We start from the raw sequence: 20,882 nt of genomic DNA, 5'->3' as shown, positions 1-20,882 counted from the left end.
AGGGCAAGGGTGCCGGCAACATTGCACATGTTCACAAAAATGCAGAACGAGAGAGAGACACACGCACAAAAAAAAATTACAGCATAACGCAGTCCCAATCATTTTGTCTTGTCCTTTTTCCTGTGTCGTCTGTTCTACATTTGTTAATTTTTTTTTCGCGTGTAGTTTCTGGATTTTAAGCCCTAGTGCAGTTGCTGTAGAGGATGTTGAGAACATGCGAAGCATACATTTTCCTCACATTATGCTGTAAGGAGTGTGAATAGAACTCAAAAGGAATTTAATGAGAGACAACTTGTCACCAAGATTAGTGTGGGAACATCGCAAAGGAAAAATAATTCTAAACCACAATGGATTCCTATCCTATTTAATGGTATAGTATCAGATAAAAGTTATTCAAATAATATTAAAGAAGTAACCGTGCAAATTATCAGTCAAACAGTCAAGCTGGCTGCAGTACACTACAATGTGTCACACGTAACAATATCAGTGTTTCCAAAACTGACACATAAACCTTAGGAAGGCTGCAATAGTCAAAGCGGGCGTTACACCACTTGGCGAAAAGAGAAAGCAGATGAAGTGAACGCAATATGCGACAAAAGCAAGGAAACTATCTCGCTACAACTGCAATATATTGAAGTTGTTTTAAAAAAATAGAAGTTCAGTTCAGCGCACAAACACTCGGGAACCAAGCTAACGTGCTTTCCGTGAGGTCCGTCGCATTATTTCTCACCGTATCATGACGAGACACCCGAACCTACAGCATACGTCACTTGCGCACAGTAGTATACCATTTATATTATTGTATATGTGTCAGGGCGCACACATGCACAGACAAGGAAAGATATCAGCTGTCGCACACACAGCCATCCCGAAAGCTATGCCCATCTTCGTTGATGCACCCACGAATCCACAGGAAGACCTCCGAGGCTTTCCCACTCGAATTAAGTACCTGTACCTTGAACTGATAACAGTTGGGGTACAGTCCAGAAAACGAGAACAGCTGGTTGCCGATTTCCTGGGCGCGGCCATGCGAGCCGACAAGGACAGTTCAACAGAGGAGCAATTTTAGGTGAACGCGAATGTGGCGCTAGTGGTGGGCGCAACAATTTGTACTTCAAACGACATAAAACACCAAAAAGTGAGCAAGGAAACTTGCTCATATGTCATTATTTGGGCCTGTAATCCACATCGGGGTTCAGAAAGGCTGCTAAATGCCGATGGCCGGCACAAGAAAAACGTGAGAGAACTGATGTTCTGAGGCTGGAACAACATAGAAGGGACGAATACATACAATGCCTCAATTTGCCTAAGAAATTAACGATGAAAGATGAAAGTCACTGAAAAGGTTAGCCAACGGTAGGAGTCGAACCCACATCTTCTGGATTGCCGGTCCAGGGCTCTACCAATTGAGCTAAGCTAACACGCCTTCTCAGCGACTTCCAGGGCGCGTCATCTGAAGGGACAAACCAGCCACTCTCTCTTACTCATCCTCCTTTCACTCTTATATTTTTGCTCACTCACACACACATTTATACGACGGGATCGACGCAGGCGGCAACTGTTGAGAACATGAGAGAACTGATGTTCTGAGGCTGGAACAACATAGAAGGGACAAATACATACAAGGCCTCAATTTGCCTAAGAAATTAACGATGAAAGATGAAAGTCACTGAAAAGGTTAGCCAGCTGTAGGAGTCGAACCCACATCTTCTGGATTGCCGGTCCAGGGCTCTACCAATTGAGCTAAGCTAACACACCTTCTCTGCGACTTCCAGGGTGCGTCATCTGAAGGGACAAACCAGCCACTCTCTCTCACTCATCCTCCTTTCACTCTTACATTTTTGCTCACTCACACACACATTCATACGACGGGATCGACGCAGGCGGCAACTGTTGAACATGAGAGAACTGATGTTCTGAGGCTGGAACAACATAGAAGGGACAAATAAATACAAGGCCTCAATTTGCCTAAGCAATTAACGATGAAAGATGAAAGTCACTGAAAAGGTTACCCAGCTGTAGGAGTTGAACCCACATCTTCTAGATTGCTGGCTGGTTTGTCCCTTCAGATGACGCACCCTGGAAGTCGCTGAGAAGGCGTGTTAGCTTAGCTCAATTGGTAGAGCCCTGGACCGGCAATCCAGAAGATGTGGGTTCGACTCCTACAGCTGGCTAACCTTTTCAGTTACTTTCATCTTTCATTATCAAGAAAAACGTGTTTGCAATGGTTTTCGTCCCGTTGCAGTTCCAGTGAATATACCTGTAAGAGAACCGTTCCAATACGCCACGGCCTCTAAAATCACTTTATTCGCCTCTTTTTCTCCACGTGTTCCCTCGTCCTTCCGTTGATGGCTATATAGGGGGGGGGGGGGGGCTTGATCACTCCTGTGATGATATTTAAAGACATTGCCGATGGTAGCTAGACGAAAGTGCCCATTGGGATGGTTGTATGCAATTGTATTTAGTATTCCTTGTTTGTGTGCAGTCTGGACCACTTGTACAGGGCCAATTAACGATGTCTGGGCACCAGGAAGGCCTGTCCGAACCATGACGAAGTCCCCGACTTGCACATCTGGAATCTTTGCGCTGTGGCGGCGGTCGAAGGACTTCTTCATAGCCTGCCGGTATTTCAGTTGCTGAGTAGGCGTATTCCGCTTTTCTGTCAGGCAGAGGTCGTCGCTTATTCCAAGTTCTTTGTCTGCCTCAAGGATAGGTGAGTCGCCATGTAGAGCGTAGTGCGGTGAACAGCCTATTCCTTTGTGATGCGAGCGATTGTGATGTTGCGTGGCGGCAGCGAGACATGGTTTCCATCCGCAGGAAAGTTGGGGTACAAGTGGATGAATTGCTTGATGTCTCGTATCGCACGTTCGGCCATACCGTTTGCTGCAGGATGGTATGGAGCAGTGAACTTCAGGCGAATGCCCCTTCTTTGGGCCCACGACGAAAGGCGCTTGCTTATGAATGCCGGCCCATTATCACACACGATTACTTTGGTTTTCGCAAACATTTGTCTTTCCATAAGTGTTATGACGCTGTTGCTGTCTTCGCCTCCAGGACGGGTGGCGACCATTCTTGTGCACTGGTCTATAGCGAGAAGGAACTACTGCGTCTTCCTAACACCTTCTGCCTTTTTCTTTAGCTCGGCGAAGTCAATGTGCACTACCTCGAAGGGCTTTTCCGAGTGATCCGGTAAGACCATCTCGTCCGTTCGCTGACGGTACTTGAATTTATATCGCTGGCACCTGTCGCAGGAGCGCACGTATTCTTTGACGTCCTGCTTCATTCTAGGCCACATGAAGCGTTTGTTAATTTTATGGTAAGTCCGCCAGACTCCATCGTGGCCACCAGACCCTGCACTGTCGTGGTACAACTGCAAGATCCTAGGGCGAAGCGTTTCTGGGACTTCAAACCGATGGCCCTTTTTACGTAGATGTTCTGTTCCTTCCCACAGGCGGATGTTGGGATGCGTCGGTGCAAAGTTCAAATGGGAGCCGGAAGTCAGGGATGGAAAGGACGGGATTAGAAGAAATGGCTCCCAGTATGTCTTTGTACGCGGCTTCACACGTGCTGGTCCTTCTGCAGAAGTGTGGTCAGACATTTCGTCCGTTTGGCATAATCCTTAATGAAAGCTCTAAAATGACCAGCAAGGCCGAGAAACACTCTTAGAGAATGGGTGTCATGCGGCGTTCGCAGGCTCTGGATTTTCTCTACGGAATCTTGCTTTGTTGTTTTAGTGTGCCCGTCAAAGACCCTGCCGAGGAAGACAGCACTTGATTGAAAGAACACGCTCTTTTTAAGGTTCACTTTAAGTTTGGCTGTACTGAGCAGGTGGAGGACTTGTGTCAAATGGACGTTATGTCCCTCCGGTGATCGGGAGTAGATCAGTATGTCGTCAATATAGACATGAGCGAACTTTCCAATGCAAGGTTCCAGGACATGAAGTCATAAGCTTCTGAAACCAGGCCGAGGAGTTCTTCCACCCAAAAGGCAGCCTGTTATATTCATGCAGGTCAAATGGAGTGATGAAAGCGCTGAAGCGTTTCGTGTCCTCCGTTAGAGGAACCTGCCAAAATCTTTTACAAAGGTCTATGGTGGAGAAAACCATGCTGCCGCCCGTGTCGTCAATGATATCATCCACCCGAGGCATGGGAAATGGAAACAGCTCGGTTTGCTTGTTAACGAGTCTGTAGTCCGTACACAAGCGAAAAGATCCATCCGCTTTCGGGGCTATAGTGATAGGCGACGCAAAGGTAGAAGTCGATGGTCGTATAATACCTGCGTCTAGCATCTGCTGTAACTCACATTTGAGCCATTCCTTCTTCTCTCGTGTCATGTTGTATGGCTTTCGTCGCACAGGAGTTGAATCGACCAACTCAAACGGTACGTGCAGTGCGGGTGTCGCCGTTGGATAACCCGACAGTCAGATGAGCTCAGGGTAATGCTTAGCAACGTCTTCCCTTGTGCGGACGTGAGGGGAAGCTAATGTCGTTTGGCATTTCGATTGGTCTTCGTCTATGCCAACTGTGTCGTCCCAGTATACGTTGAGTCGAAGTCGCTTCATGTCGGGACGGGACAACAAGAGGTCGTAGTCGACTCCTTCAATGACCAATGCCTCCGTTGCTATCTCATTGGAAGATAACCGAAGTGTGACTTGCGCCCACTGATTACAAATTCTAGAGGTACCGTCAAACGCTTTGATTTTTACATGCTTTCCTGTAGTTAGCTCTTGTGATTGTAGTAGGCGACGGTTCACAATCCTAACAGGACCCACTGTCTACAAGTGCTTGAACTTCCGTGTTGTTAAGCAGACGATTGAGGTACAAGAGTTTGGAATTATTCAGGTAAACAGTCTCGGTATTTGTCCGACGGTGGAGACCGTCACCCTCATTTATTAGTTTTTTTTATCGTCTGTTCCTCGGTCGCTGCCATTCTGATCCTCAACAAGGGCTGCCGTTGAATAGCGTGGCTGAGGGGCGCGCTGCGGCTGAAACTCCTGAAATCTTGAGAGTTTCTGTGATGATCCATCGAACCTGACGTCGGTTGAGCTGGGGGCATTTGACTCCTGATGCCCAAGTTCCGGATACATTGCAAGAGCTCTTCGGGGTTCTGGGGCGCGCGGATTTGTGTCAGCTGTCTGAGATCCTGAGGAAGACCATGCTGCACCAGTGCCACAAGAGAACTGTCTGGGTGGTGGTACTCTGCTCGTTGAAGAAGACGGACGTTCTCAAAGAAATAGTCGACGATTGACCCACTCTGATATTTATGCATAATGGCGCCGTTCCACCTGTCTACTATGTTCTCACCGAACGACTTTAGAAAGCTGTCCTTCCACGTCTGCCATGTGGAGGTCTTGTTTGCGAGAATACGAAGGTCGTACCAACTTCTTGCAACTTCCGTCAGGAACGGCCGCAGATTTTCTACTTTGGCTGTGTCAGAAGTTCACTGATTTCGGCTGCAGGCGTGCTCATATAAGGAGATCCACGTGTCAGGACTCTGCGAGTGGCCGTCGAAGGCCTCTGGTCGGAACATTTCGCGCTGAAGACTCTCGGTTCCAAACGCTCTGCCCAAACGCTCGGTCAGTGCTTGTTGTTGTCGTGACAACTGGTTTTGTTGCTCTTGAATGAGGGTTATGACAGTCTTCATATCTAACTGTCCGTTTGTCTCGTGAAGCAAGGAAGGCTCTTCGTTCTTCTTAGATGCCTGCGGGATGAGCTGCTGGAAATAATCTGCTTTCCTGTTAAGTTTGACGACTTGACGCTGGAGAAGATCGTCTATGCTCCCCGCCTCAGTCTTGTTCAGTAGGTAGCGGACGAGGCCGGCCTGGCTGTGGTCAGGTATGGTTACCTGTTCGCCATCGGTAGTGGTACACCTCGTAACGAGTGGTGCCGTAGGGTTTCCTTCTATGCAGAATTCAACCCACATTTCAGTAAAGTCGGCTGCGCCAAATTGTAAGAGAACCGTTCTATTACGCCACGGCCTCTTCTTCTTCTTCTTCGTCTTTCTCCGCAGTGGCGCATAGCACGGGGCACGGCCTCTAAAATCACTTTATTCTCCTCTTTTTCTCCACGAGTTCCCTCGTCCTTCCGTTGATGGCTAAAATACCTTTTTTGCTTCTTCCTTCCTCTCTTTTCTTTCTTTATCGTTTTTTACTGTTGTCAGTTCGTTCCGGAGCCCTAGCTTGGAACGCTGCTCCTGTTTAGTTTCGGTATAAATCGGAATGCGGGGGCAGGGGGAACAGTCCACCGCTCTTCGAGTTTTCACGGTGACTCTGCCCCCCCCTCCCCTCCCCCCGAACTTTCGCTCTGAGGACTCCACCACCCCATCTTTCGTCCGCCAGTCTCATCCGAGATAGATTTCATTTCAGCGCTTTTACCACAGAAAATGAACACCAGTTTAAAAAGTAGTACGTAGAAGACGAAAAAACCGCGAAATTCACCCGAATGGGTACTATCTACGTGATACTGTATCTGCATACCTACTACACGGAGAGCAGTGACATGCCGTGGAGCTGCCTTGTATATGGTACTAGAAAACGCAGATTTGCTCTCCAGCAAAGGACACTGCCTTGTTTTTGGTCAACGCAGGGGAGCCTTCAGTGGAAGCTCTTATCCTGCAGCGAGGAGTTTGCTGGCACGTCTGATGACTCGTGAAGCCTATCTGGCTGTTTTTGCCTCAGCCATGGCTAGAATAATCGACAGAGCGTATAGTGCAGCAATAAACACCATTTACCGAAGAAATCAATGTACTTTTGTCGATAATATGAATTTTTAAAAAATGAGGAAACACGCTACCGCACGCTCACTTCTATAAATTTGTCTTGCCGCCTTTAGTGAAACCATCGACAAGCATTTCAGTTTCTGCTGCTCTAGTGCGAGTTTTTTCGCCTCAAGGTAATCATAAATGTCCATAAATCATAATCATAAATGTCTCCTGGCCGCGAGATGGCCTTCCCCATCTGCATTATAACGTCCACCGTCATCAGATCATTTGGAGGAGTCATTGCTAGGGGATCCTATTTTTGTATATGCCGCACTTCTCAGTCTCTAACTCCATGTTCGCAGTGCTCTCCTTCAGGTTAGGTTGGGTTGGGTTAGGTTGGGTTGGGTTAGGCTGGGTTGGGTTAGGTTAGGTCGGGTTAGGGCTTCCTCCTCCTTGCCGTGAAGGACTTCCGACGCCCTTACGGATAAGAGAAGTAGAATAGTGCGAGCGAAGTATCTCCGTAATGGAAAACCTGAAACGCCGCTGTGGATAATAATTTGAAGCATGTAGATATGAAGGATTCATCACATATCTAAAATGAACATGAACGAAGATTGCCAGCAATTCTGCTCTTTCTGTTTCTCGAAAGAAAGAAGAGGTGTCCGACACCTTCCAAGCTAAATACATAGTTGTCAGTAGTGTGAGTGATACTGAGAAAAACACTCCACTACGGAAAATGTCGCCGTTCTTCATTGAGAAGGCGGTGGCATCCCTGTCAAAGAATATGACCAGAGCCATTTATAGGGAGAGTTTGGCCATTCTCTGAGCTTTTGCCGCCTCGTGGGTGGAGCCTATTTTGATGTCACAGTCGTCGTTGCGCCGCCCAAAAAGCCTGAATCCAAGCAAGATACGCTTATCAGCCATCTGGTGCGCACCATATTGATGCTGTCTGTCAGCTTTGTTGTCGCAATGAATGCAATCTACAGGAATAACCGGCTTATGACCCACAGCCGCCTGTGATAAGGGGGGCTTTGTTGCCAAACTGAAAGAGTTCAAGGACGGAGGGCTCTGGAAGGACAATGTACGCACGTGTCCTCCCTCCTTGCATCGTAAACAACGATCAGCATCAATATGGCGTCAGCGACCGGATGACAACGGGACAACAATACAGCACGGCGAGGGAGGTGGCTTAGCCGTGACGTCGCATGACGCGCTTCAAGTTAGGCTCCTCCTAATGGCCAAACTCTCCCTATAAACGGCTCTGGATGTGACCGAAATCAAGCGCCTTAGATCGGGTGACTTACTTCTGAAATGCACCTCGGAAGCCGACTGTGAGCTCATACTGAATACACAGCAAATGCTCGGAATCAACATAACATCAACCTTGCACTTGCCGTGGTGTGGTGTCGCTAGTAGAACTCATCGATGTCCCTTCAGAAGAGATTCTGGAAAATCTAGAAATCCAGAAGATGATTGATGCAAAGAAAATAAAAATCAGGAAAAACAATGAATATATAACGACACGCAACACAATCCTCACATTTGACTGGCCAACTTTACCAGAAAAGTTGAAGGTAGGGTATCTGACCAGAGAGGTGCGGCCATATATCCCTAATCCACTTCGGGGTTTCAAATGTAACTGCTTCGGCCATCCTTCTAATGTTTGTAGAGGGTCTGCATGCTGTGCTCGTTGCAGCAAGCAGGACCACAACTCCAAGGAGTGCAGAGGACCGGATCACTGCTTCAACTGCGCAGGTGACCACCCTTCGTACTCGAGATCCTGCCCAAAGTGGAACTTCGAGAAAGAGGTCGTGCACATCAAAATAACACAGAAACTAAGCTACCCAGAAGCCAGAAAGAAGGCATCTCCGTTCCTGTTTCAGAAGTCCTTTTCATCTGTCGTTAAAGAGAAACCAAGGATGATCTCATGCGCAACACACTCTAAGAAAAAAAGGTTGAAAACGGGTAGAAGCGCAACAGTTCTCCCCGACCTATTTACCCTCTACCGACTGCAGGTTGAAGTTGTGCTGTTTCTGCCCTTTTACTCAACTCTCTCCCCGTAACGGTAGAACCACTGTGGCAATCTTATCACTATTAAGGTTCAAGTGACTCTGTTTTCTTTTTGTGTGTTTCGTAGCAGGGTCATTAATGGAAGTGTAAATGGAGTCACTCAAGCGACGAGAATAGTTGAGGTTTACTAATCCTGCGCACAAAGGCGTTTGGTCCAGCTTCGAGGTCACTGTTCAAGAGATTAGCCAGAGCGACCAAACACAGAGTGTCTGCGCTTGCGCGGAATCGCTGAATGTGTAAAAGGGATCAGTATAGAGACGAACGCTGAAAGTGACAGACTGTCGGTTTGCACGTGGACATTGCTGCACCGAAGGCCATGCGTGCGACCTAATGGCTATGCTGAGTCGGGTATTCGCATCTCCGTGGTGGGAGGTGTTATCGGTTCAGCTGCAATGATATGAACATAAGCAAGGTGGAGTTAGGACAGAATCAGGTGAGTAATTTTGATATTCAAGATTTTTCTTCCCGAGCGTCTTATATGCAGTGATCAGATGTGTTTTGTGCATTGCGTGTTCGGGTTTATCGGCATGTCGTCTGACACTTTTTCAGCATCCTATGAAACTGCAATATGACCAAATGCGTTTGTGTAATACACGCAGGTCACCATGACAACTTTAGCACGGCACCTTATCAGCGCCCGCCGGATGTGATTACAGGATCCACTTCGAAAATGAAGAAACGGAGCCATAACATACGGTGAGCCACTGTTTGATGGGAGAAGGCACTCATCGCTCGAGTCATGGTTTTTTAGATGTGCTCTGTGCTATTTATTTATTTATTTTTTCTTGGCTTTTGTCCACTGCCGGGGTAGCCTTCTTCTTTTTGCATGCTTATTTCTGAGGGAATCACACATGTAAACATATTTCTGAGGGGTGAAACATGTACTGTCGTTATTATTTATCGCTTATCTTAAATGTTCTATTAATGCCATTTACATTTCAGTTGAAATCATCCGTCCTGCCACGTGTTCCTCCGGGCAGATATTACACACCGAGCGAAGATTCGTGCGTATTTAGAGCGACACAGTAGTGTGAAACGTCAAGCCCTCAGAAATTGTCCCGATGCCCTTGTTATGGTGCATGCATGTGGGATTTATGTGCAAGACAGTCCATGCAAGTGCTGTGCAGTCTGATGGATGCAACAATGGAGTCGTCTGTGTTGTGTCGTGTTTTCTTTCGTGTCTCCGTGCTCAGGCTTCTTCAATATGGATGTACCTTTCGCATTGGTAAGCGCAAGTGTACGATTCCAATTGTGACGTGGTAATAAAATGCTGTGACCAGTAACAGTTGTCTACGTATATATTCTATCTCGTCCACACAAATACTATACGTCAAGTTCTTCTCAAAAGGGCAGACGTTCTTCATGAATGGCGGAGTAAATATTTCCCTACAAGGCCTAAATGCCCCGTCATTACGGGTAGAGATATGCCACCGGCAGGCACAGCACGAATAATAGCAGGGATTCTTACCATTTCGGGTAAAAAATTATCTTCCAATTAGGGAGAACAGTTCTACTCACGGTAGAACTGTCTTCCGCGAATGGTTAAATATTTAGCGTCAAGATAGGCAGATATTTCTCATCCTTGGGGTAGAGGTGTCTTCCATATGGAGAGAAAAGATAGACCCCCCAGAGGAATAACACTTAACCATGTAGGGGCAGAATTTTGCCACTAACAGGGTATAATTCTCTTCACACTCAGGGGTAGAACTGTTCCACCAGTGTGGTAGAACTGAAGGGGTAGAAGTGTTTCTACCCCCCACTTTCTACCTCAAAAGGGTTGAGAATCTGTAACAACACACTTCTACCCCAAAAAGTAGAAAATTACACCTTTTTTTTCTTAGAGTGCACAGACAGAGAACACAACACAAAGTGAAGAAACATGTACACCTCTTTCTGAAACACCACCTCCTATAACTGTAACCACAACTTCCCAACCCTCTTCTGTGGCGTCACTCTCACAGGCGCCACCTTCTTCATCGCAAACCGTGGAGGCAAGCTCCATGGAGTGCGATGATGACACGAGCTCGCAAGGCTCGTTCGCGAGCGTGAGCTCACAATCTCAAAGAAAGCCTAAGAGCAGTATTTCAGGGAGTGGCTCACTCCCCGATATATCGCCCAAGGAACTCGCGGCTGCTCGGAAAAAAACTCCGAGGCAGCCCATAATGCCCCCAAAGAAGAAATAATGAAAGTTTCTTTACACAGTAGTCTCTTCCCTACCACAAAACGCCTCTTGTGCACACGTTTCTCATTTTCTATATTATGGTGATCCTTCAGTGGAATTGTCGAGGGCTTCTCACTAATATTGATGATGTCAATATCTTTCTGACAAGTATGACACACTCTGTTTTGCACTACAAGAGACTTATTTGAATCCACATCGAACACATACACTCCGGAGATGGAACTTGCTCCGAAACGATCGGTTTGATGCAACACGTACATCTGGAGGTGTTCTTATCCTCACATCAAAAACCTCCTGAAATCTTGAGAGTTTCTGTGATGATCCATCGAACCCGACGTCTGTTGAGCTGGGGGCATTTGACTCCTGATGCCCAAGTTCCGGATGCATTGCAAGAGCTCTTCGGGGTTCTGGGGCGCGCGGATTTGTGTCAGCTGTCTGAGATCCTGAGGAAGACCATGCTGCACCAGTGCCACAAGAGAACTGTCTGGGAGGTGGTACTCTGCTCGTTGAAGAAGACGGACCTTCTCAAAGAAATAGTCGACGATTGACCCACTCTGATATTTATGCATAATGGCGTCGTTCCACCTGTCTACTATGTTCTCACCGAACGACTTTAGAAAGCTGTCCTTCCACGTCTGCCATGTGGAGGTCTTGTTTGCGAGAATACGAAGGTCGTACCAACTTCTTGCAACTTCCGTCAGGAACGGCCGCAGATTTTCTACTTTGGCTGTGTCAGAAGTCCACTGATTTCGGCTGCAGGCGTGCTTATATAAGGAGATCCACGTGTCAGGACTCTGCGAGTGGCCGTCGAAGGCCTCTGGTCGGAACATTTCGCGCTGAAGACTCTCGGTTCCAAACGCTCTGCCCAAAAGCTCGGTCAGTGCTTGTTGTTGTCGTGACAACTGGTTTTGTTGCTCTTGAATGAGGGTTATGACAGTCTTCATATCTAACTGTCCGTTTGTCTCGTGAAGCAAGGAAGGCTCTTCGTTCTTCTTAGATGCCTGCGGGATGAGCTGCTGGAAATCATCTGCTTTCATGTTAAGTTTGACGACTTGACGCTGGAGAAGATCGTCTATGCTCCCCGCCTCAGTCTTGTTCAGTAGGTAGCGGACGAGGCCGGCCTGGCTGTGGTCAGGTATGGTTACCTGTTCGCCATCGGTAGTGGTACACCTCGTAACGAGTGGTGCCGTAGGTTTTCCTTCTATGCAGAATTCAACCCACATTTCAGTAAAGTCGGCTGCGCCAAATTGTAAGAGAACCGTTCTATTACGCCACGGCCTCTAAAATCACTTTATTCTCCTCTTTTTCTCCACGTGTTCCCTCGTCCTTCCGTTGATGGCTACAATACCTTTTTTGCTTCTTCCTTCCTCTCTTTTCTTTCTTTATCGTTTTTTACTGTTGTCAGTTCGTTCCGGAGCCCTAGCTTGTAAAGCTGCTCCTGTTTAGTTTCGGTATAAATCGGAATGCGGGGGCAGGGGGAACAGTCCACCGCTTTTCGAGTTTTCACGGTGGCTCTGCCCCCCCCCCCCCCCCCCGAACTTTCGCTCTGAGGACTCCACCACCCCATCTTTCGTCCGCCAGTCTCATCCGAGATAGATTTCATTTCAGCGCTTTTACCACAGAAAATGAACACCAGTTTAAAAAGTAGTACGTAGAAGACGAAAAAACCGCGAAATTCACCCGAATGGGTCCTATCTACGTGATACTGTATCTGCATACCTACTACACGGAGAGCAGTGACATGCCGTGGAGGAGTTTGGAGGAGTCATTGCTAGGGGATCCTATTTTTGTAAACGCCGCACTTCTCAATCGCTAACTCCATGTTCGGGGTGCTCTCCTTCAGGTTAGGTTGGGTTGGGTTAGGTTGATGATGATGATGATTCAGGTTTTCTTGGCGCATAAGCAACGAAGGCCATAATGCGCCAAGACAAGGGTTAGGCTTGGTTGGGTTAGGTTAGGTTGGGTTAGGGCTTCCTCCTCCTTGCCGTGAAGGACTTCCGCAGGTCACCATGACAACTTTAGCACGGCACCTTATCAGCGCCCGCCGGATGTGATTACAGGATCCACTTCGAAAATGAAGAAACGGAGCCATAACATACGGTGAGCCACTGTTTGATGGGAGAAGGCACTCATCGCTCGAGTCATGGTTTTTTAGATGTGCTCTGTGCTATTTATTTATTTATTTTTTCTTGGCTTTTGTCCACTGCCGGGGTAGCCTTCTTTTTGCATGCTTATTTCTGAGGGAATCACACATGTAAACATATTTTTGAGGGGTGAAACATGTACTGTCGTTATTATTTATCGCTTATCTTAAATGTTCTATTAATGCCATTTACATCCCATTTACCCTCCCTGCAAAGCACCTTCCACTAAAAACAGCACTCGAGGCAGTTGCCGTTCAAATATGTCTCCAAGGGGTCATAACTGTATGTTCCGTATACCTACCACCATCAGCTGTGGTTGCTCAGAACACTCTCGAAACTTTAATTGACGAACTCCCGCTGCATTTTCTCTTACTGGGAGATTTTAATGCCCATAACTGTTTATGGGGCAGCTCGAGAGTCGACCGGCGAGGAAAAATGGTGGAAAACATATTACTTTCTAGGTCTATCTGCCTTCTAAACAAAGGAAGTCCTACGTATGTAAGCAGAGCTAACCAATCTTTCTCTGCCATCGACCTCTCCTTGTGCAGCCCATCAATGTTTCAAACCATTGACTGGGCAGTAGAGCAGAATCCTAGGGGTAGCGACCACTTTCCGGTTGTCCTGAAACTGCATAATACCGCAAATACCTTAGGTACACGTCCACCTCGGTGGAAACTGTCACAGGCCGATTGGACTCTCTTCGAGGAGAAGGCCAATATCCTAACATCTTTCCAAGTTTTAAGTATAGAAGATGCCAATAATCTTATCACTAACACTATTACAAATGCTGCTGAACAGTCAATCCCACAAACATCCGGTCGCCTCCCTAAGCGCTCCAAGCCTTGGTGGACGAGCGACTGTGAGACTACACGCAAAGAACAAAATTGGGGAGTCTTCCGAAGGTACCCCACTGCAGCAAATTTACTTACATTTAAAAAAACTCGGGCTAAAGCACGTTGGACCCGACGGCAAGCTAAGCGGGAATCGTGGTAGAATTTTATATCATCCCTAAACAATAACGCACCTTCCAAATTTGTATGGGACAGACCCAATAAGATCAAGGGTGATTACGCGAGCTTCTCTGTTCCATTACTGCAAATAAGTGGTACACCCTGTCAGGGCATAGAGCAACAGGCAGACGCGCTCGGTGAACACTTCCAAAGCATCTCAAGCTCGTTACACTATAGCAATGGGTTTTTAAAAATCAAAAAGCAAGCTGAAAAACAGAATATTCCAAAGGAAACAGGTGACAAGTATGCATACAATATGCCGTTTACGATGACTGAACTATTATAAGCATTATCATCATCAAAAGTCAGAGCTCCTGGACCAGACCGCATCACATATGCAATGCTCTGTCGACTGTCAAGGGAATCACTAGAGGGCCTTCTTCAATTCTTCAACGTCGTTTGGAAAGAGGGTCACCTTCCTTCCCGTTAGAAGGTTGCAACCATTATCCCCTTCTTAAAACCAGGGAAAGATCCATCAAATCCATCAAGCTACAGGCCCATAGCACTCACAAGTTGTCTTGGAAAAAGCTTTTGAGCGTATGATAAACAATCGTCTCGTTTATTGCCTTGAGGAAAACGAATGTCTAGACCGTTACCAGTGTGGGTTCCGGGCTGCGTGTTCAACTACTGATCATCTCGTGCGGCTGGACACAGTTATTAGGGAATCGTTGTCTAGGGAATTAGGGTAATTAGGGAATTAGGGTAGTATTAGGGAATCTATGGTATCTTGCGAAATCTGTCCACTTTTGGAATCCGTGGTCGCATGCTATACTGCATCGGAGACTTTCTGGAACGGAGAACATTCAGAGTTCAACTTGGCACGGCCTTACCACGCCCATTTATACAGGAAAACGGTGTCCCACAAGGCTCTGTGCTGAGTGTCACCCTCTTTATTGTTAAAGTGAATTCCATTGCAAAGGTCATCCCCCCTTCTGTCAGCTATTCCTTGTACGTGGACGATATTCAAATATCTTGCAGTTCCCTTCACCCCGGTCGGTGCGAAAGACAGTTGCAGCTAACCATAAGCAAGTTAAGCAAATGGGCCAATGAAAATGGTTTTAAGTTCTCACCAGACAAAACAGTATGTGTTCCATTTTCCAGAGTAAGGGGGATAACACCCGAACCCACGTTGAAAATGAATGGACATGATTTATCAGTCAAGTCAGAGTGCAAATTCTTAGGTGTTATTTTTGATAAAAAGCTCATCTTCTCGTCTCATATGAAATACCTCAAGACAAAATGCATGAAATCCTTAAATCTTCTAAAAGTGCTGTCGCACAGGTCGTGGGGAGCAGACAGAGCAATCTACACCAAATCTACATATCAATTATTCGCTCCAAACTTGACTATGGCTCTGTGGTTTATAGCTCAGCACGTCAATCTGTCCTGAGATGTCTAGACCCCATTCACCACCAGGGTCTGAGACTGGTACTGGGAGCATTCCGCACCTCGCGAGTCGAAAGTCTCTACGTGGAATGTAACGAGTGGTCATTGAGTCGACGGAGATTCTACTTAGCATCTTCTTATGCATTAACAGTCAGGGGATACCCCCCGGCGTCGGGAACTTGGCGCCCCCATCGCCCGGCAGCAGCCGCAGTAGCCTCCTCCTGCACTCACGGTTGGGTCGCCGCAGGAGGGAGACCCCCACGTAAAGCTGTGCGTGGCTGTCCCGTGTCTGGGGAAAGGGGGATCCTGGTGGTTGAGTGGACCCGGAGGTTGTTTAGGCCCCTCCGGGAAAGCAACACACCGCTTTGGCCCCTGCTTCCCATAGTCGGGTGGTCCTGGAAGGCCCGGCCAGGACTATTCAGCTAGTCGACATCTCCCTTTTCATTGCTTTCTCTTTCTCTAGTTCTTCGGCCTCTCCATTTTCTTTTTCACCTTCTTTGGCGGCAAGGGTCAACCTTGGGCAGTCTTTCACCCTCCAGAAGCTGCACTTGGGTATAGTGCACAGGCAAGTGTTAACGTGTGAGACACGTTCCCTTGGTTGGGGTCGGTGGTGGCCGACACACCCTTTGCACTGAATTCAACATTCACTCTTTATGGATAAATCAAATTTAAAAAAAACTGATCGGCGCCCAAAGCGGCACCGCACCGAAGACATTGCAATGAGCTTCTTTGAAAGCGGTCAAGAGCCATGGTTTCCTAAATTCCTAGTAATCCATGCAGAGAATGAAACAATGTCGTCTGCAGGGCTGTCCCCATTTCTTGTGGCGAAGACACTCTAACAAATAGTCGGGAAGTCTTACAACGCCAGGAAACTGAACACCGGAGACATACAGGTCGAGGTACAAACTAGGCAACAAAGTACAGCACTCTCCTCACTAAAGACCATTGGAGAAACCCCAGTTTCTGTCACAGTACATCGTAGCTTGAACACAGTGAAAGGAGTCATATCTGCCAGTGAGTTACTACCATGTTCTGACTCTGAGATGACGGCGGGCTTAAAGGACCATGGGGTAATCGACGCAAAGAGGATCATCATACGTAGAGAAGGAAAAGAAATACCTACACCACATGTCTTTCTCACTTTTGAACTCCATAAGTTGCCTTCCAGTATCAAAGCAGGTTATGTCAGCTGCCCAGTACGCCCGTACGTCCCCAAGCCGAGACGCTGCTTTAAGTGTCAACGGTTTGGGCACGGTTCGCAGGTCTGTCGAGGTCAGGCTGTTTGCCCAAAATGTGCAGGGACAAACCATTCTTCTGACTCGTGCCAAAATGCCTTAAAGTGCGCAAACTGTCAGGGTGGGCATGCAGTCTACTCGAGGTCGTGCCCACGTTGCAAGAGGAGAAACAAATCTTGAGAGTAAAGGCAGAACAAAACATAACATACAAGGCGGCGAAGGCACAGGTTGAATTTCAAAGAAAGGGTACTTTCTCTGAGGTGGTGCGCAGGGGGGTGGCACCACTCAGAGTTTCAGTGGGGACTCAGACGTCTGAGCCTCCACCCCACACCCCCCAACACGAAACGCAGGACACGGAAGTGTCCCTTAAAAGTTCCCTGGCTTGCCAGATGAGCAGCCAGGAGACGGCCTCAGCTTCCTATGAAGCTGAAGGTATGCAGTCTATTTGGGACGGGGCCACACAGGCCTCGTCTCAAGGTACACAACAAAGCATGGAGGCGGAGGACGATGACTCTCTGTCACAGAAGTCGTCGTCCAGCCAGTCAGGTGTTTCCTCTCTTGGAAAAGAACAAAGAGAGAAAACGGCTAGCAGCGGTAGGGGAAAGAAAGTAAAAGAGACACCGAAAATGCCTCCACCGAGAATTACTCCTCCCTAAACTCAACTTTCATGCCCACACACTACAAGTTACACATCCAAGTTATTACGAAGTTATTGCTCCTTTTTTCCTCCCTAACCTTCCTAATGGGTGCTGGCACCATAATTCAGTGGAATTGACGAGGTTTTTTTTCTAACTTGGATGACGTTAACGACTTGTTTGAGGAACACAATGCAACTTGTTTCTGTCTGCAAGAAACCTACTTAAATCCAAAAAAATTCAATCCCTTTCGTAGGCGCAATATATTTCGAAAAGATCGTGTAGGCAGAACACGTTCGTCGGGTGGTGTAGCCATTGCCCTTCCTCGCTCTGTACCTGCTGTATTCCGCTAACAACAGACCTAGAGGCTGTTGCTGTCCGTGTGTGTCTTGAACAGACTATCACTGTCTGTTCATTATATCTTCCTCCTTCAACTTCTGTCGGTCAGAGAGAGTTTGAAAAGTTAATTGTCCAGCTCCCTCAGCCCATGATGATTTTAGGCGACCTCAATGCGCATAATCCCTTGTGGGGCAGCGCAAAGGTTGATAGCCGTGCAAAAATGGTTGAGAGAGCTCTCTTTTCAAGGTCACTTTGCCTCCTAAACACAGGGTCAACAACCTACCTAAACTCTGCAACACAATCCTTCTCTGCTATTGACATCTCTCTTTGCAGTCTTTCCCTTTTTTCCTCTTTAGATTGGAGAGTGGATCATGACCCGCGTGGTAGCGAACACTTCCCAATTGTTGTCACATTTCGTGGCCCCACCAACAACATTGCAACACGCCCGCCTCGGTGGAAACTACAAGAGGCAGACTGGGACCTCTTCACCAAAGAGGCCAATATCTTGACCCAATCTTTTCAACATCTTCATGTTGACGAGGCAAACACTGTAATTACAAATACTATTATAAATGCTGCTCAGCAGTCAATTCCACAAACAAAAGGTAACCTTCCAAGACGCCCAAAACCATGGTGAACGAGTGACTGCGAGAAGACTCGCAAGCAACCAAATCGGGCGTGGGGTATTTTCAGGAGATACCCCACAGATACCCCAGAGAGTTGGACAAGACGTCAAGCCAAGAAAGATTCTTGGAATAATTTTGTGTCATCCCTGAACTCAAGCACCCCTTCTAAAATAATATGGGACCGGTTGAGAAAAATTAAGGGTGACTATATCAGTTTTTCTATTCCTTTACTGCAGGTAAACGGTACTGTTTGTCAGAACATGGAGGAGCAAGTCAATGTTCTCGGTGAACACTTCGCAAATGTGTCAAACTCTTCACATTACGCTGATAACTTCTTAAGAGTTAAACATCATGCCGAAAAACAGAACATTTCAAGTGGCACAGGTGATAGGTGTGCCTCTAACCTGCCCTTTACAATGCAAGAATTGCTCAGAGCATTGTGCTGCCGTAAAGTCGCAGCACCTGGCCCTGATCGTATCACTTATTCTATGCTCAGTCATTTATCGACTACCTCTTTAGAAAGCCTTCTTGATTATTTCAATCTTGTCTGGCGAGAAAGATCCTTGCCTACCAGCTGGAAAATGGCGACCATCATTCCTCTTCTCAAACCTGGCAAAAAAGCTCCGGATCCAGCGAGTTAGAGGCCTATTGCCCTGACCAGCTGCCTTGGAAAAACCTTCGAGCGCATGGTCAATGCTCGGCTTATATACTACCTGGAGGAAAATCAATGCCTTGACAAGTACCAATGTGGGTTCAGATCCTCCCGTTGTACCTCAGATCACCTCCTGCGCTTAGAGACTACCATAAGAGAAGCATTTGTTAGGAGGCAACACTGTGTTTCCATATTTTTCGATCTCGAAAAAGCCTACGATACAACCTGGCGATACGGCATTCTAAGAGACCTGCACTCCTTGGGATACGAGGTAGGTTGTTCCGTTGTATCTCAAACTTCCTTCAAGGACGTATGTTCAGGGTCCAACTGGGAGCTACACTGTCTCGCCCATTCCTGCAGGAGAACGGGGTCCCACAAGGCTCCGTTCTCAGCGTTACACTGTTTATAGTGAAAGTGAATTCCGTTGCAAGCGTTATGCCGCCATCAGTCAAGTATTCCTTGTACGTTGATGATTTGCAAATGTCCTGCTCAGCTTCAAGTATGGCTGTTTGCGAGCGACAGCTTCAACTGACTCTTAACAAGTTAGACAGGTGGTCGTGTGAAAACGGCTTTAAGTTTTCAACGAGCAAGACGGTTTGTATTCATTTTACAAGAATTAGGGGTCTATTCCCAGAACTCACACTCAAAATGAGTGGCCAGGATATTGCCGTTCGGGATGAACACAAGTTCCTGGGAGTAACTTTTGATAGAAAGCTCACCTTCTCAGCGCATATCAAAAACTTAAAAGCAAAGGGCCTCAAGTGTTTAAATATCTTGAAAATCCTGTCGCACAGGTCTTGGGGTGCCGATCGTGAGACCCTTCATCGCATATATACGAGCACTGTGCGCTCCAAGTTTGACTATCAAGGTTTGTTTAATGGTTCAGCACGGCCTTCTGCCCTAAAATGCCTGGTTCAAGACCTACTAAATAGAGAGAAGACCTAACCACTCCGCGCTCCCGCCCCAAAAATGCACTGAAACTTTTGTTCGCGAGGGGGCACGCAAAGCCCTCTGTTCTTTTGGGCGGTGGACTACACGATGGTCCCGAGATAACGCTGGTTTAAGACTTTTTTGCTTCAAACATTCGCATTATACTGTACGGTACGACACGGTATGTGACTCTCTTACGACTGTAAGTCGTTTTCTCTGCGGCCAGTACCATATTATGCGTTTAAGCAGTTGTTTACGGAGTGTCCATGAAATCGCGCTCAATGCCCGACACATCAGCGTAATTCAGCTCGTTAAACAAGCATTCGCAGCAACGAAATCGTATGTTTTGCCTATATTTAGACGTAAATATGCTGCGATGGTTAACCTAGTTCTTTTTGTGGTAAATAAATACGGCGGTGGATTCCGTGCGATAACTAATTAGCGGTCCGATGACACGCAAGTGATTTCCCAGTTCGTACCCGTAGAGCTAGTTCCGCATAATAAGACGAAACATGGTAAATCAATAACAGACCAAACAAGCTCAGAGTATGAAAATTATATTCACAAGAGACTACATGCTCAACAACCCACATCAATTTACAACTTCAGCACTTTTCGAGAGAGAGGTTTGTTCTGCACTTTTTTCTTTGCATTCTCTGCTGCTATATCGACTGTTATGTTAGTCAGATATGGCCTTCCGAACTTTTTTAGGACAAGCTTTGCCAACTCTGTTCTATGTGCTACACTGCTATCGCTGCTGCATGCGAACAGTGGATTTTCAATTACAACAGGAGCGAGTCTGTTAACAAACCAGTTCAGCGGTTTTTGCATTTTCAACAGCGTGCTTCTCACAGTACTTGCTGCTTCTTCAAGCTTAAGTAAGAAGCCCACAACTCTAAACTGGGTTTATGATAGCCCACCGCGATCGAGGTTGTTGATAATTGCAACGGTCGGTCCGTCGCTTGCTTCACTCT

The sequence above is a fragment of the Ornithodoros turicata genome, chromosome 3 (assembly GCF_037126465.1).
Source record: "Ornithodoros turicata isolate Travis chromosome 3, ASM3712646v1, whole genome shotgun sequence".
Classification (NCBI taxonomy): domain Eukaryota; kingdom Metazoa; phylum Arthropoda; class Arachnida; order Ixodida; family Argasidae; genus Ornithodoros; species Ornithodoros turicata.
This window is presented reverse-complemented; position numbering follows the sequence as displayed.